Raw genomic sequence first — 1,062 nt, forward strand, 5'->3', positions numbered from 1 at the left:
TAACATTTCCGTTCGCTTTTATTTCTGTGAGAAAAAGACTTCCATCGTTCTCTTTACATTAGTCACACAATCCTGTAGTACAAACTGATTTTTGAAAGTAACAAGTATTGGCTCTTGTGAGCACTCAGGTCCAGAAATAAAGTGTTGTTTAAGAACTTGCGATTTCACCAACCATTAAAGCAATGAAATGCCTTGGACAAACATAATGCAACACTTCCAAAATCATGAATTCTACTTATTGTTCTGCGATGTTGTGACAGCTCTTCATTTAGGCTACATTAGATATTCTGTTAAGCACTAAAATACTACTCTTCTATGTAGATCATCTTCAGCTGGCCTTTTATCATTGGGTTCAAATGGTAGATTCACAGCTTGGCTGCTGAGGAAGCTTAATTTTCCTCCAATTTTGCATATTAACATCAAATAAATTTACATTGATTTGTGCCAAAATGAACAAAGGTGTCATAAAGTGATCAGTCTGCGTTGAGGAGAACGTCTTTGCACCACACTAGAAAATAAAAAGATATATGAAATTATCATTAATTGTCATAGGTTTTGATCTATGACATGAATAATCTGTTGCGTATTCAATATTCACTCTCTGGGTCATCTGAAACGTAAGTGTAGAAGTAAAATATAATGAGGATAGACAGTTGCTGTGACAACAGCTGTCAGGAGCAAAGAGAAATACTTGTAACATCAAATAAAGACATTTTGCTTGTAGTACCTACAAGCAAACTGAAATGTAGCAGCATTACAGCGAAACATTCCTCTACATATACCGGAATTTATGAAAATAATTAGAGCCATAAAACTACAATGTGTCCCATTTATACTTTAGGCATATCAAATAACCGTTAGCTTCTAAATTGTGAGAATATGATCTCCATAGTTGAAAATAGAGAAAGCAGTTCACTCAAATACGTTTTGTAGATATATGTTGTGCAGAAATTTGAAGGTGGGGTTCATGAATTAACGTTCCCTTTGCACATATTCTCAATGTGTAGGAAAATTTTATGGCATAGCTTATTCCCCCATGGGAACCGTTGAAAGCGATGATTT

This window comes from Schistocerca americana, chromosome 5 (genome assembly GCF_021461395.2).
Source record: "Schistocerca americana isolate TAMUIC-IGC-003095 chromosome 5, iqSchAmer2.1, whole genome shotgun sequence".
Lineage (NCBI taxonomy): Eukaryota > Metazoa > Arthropoda > Insecta > Orthoptera > Acrididae > Schistocerca > Schistocerca americana.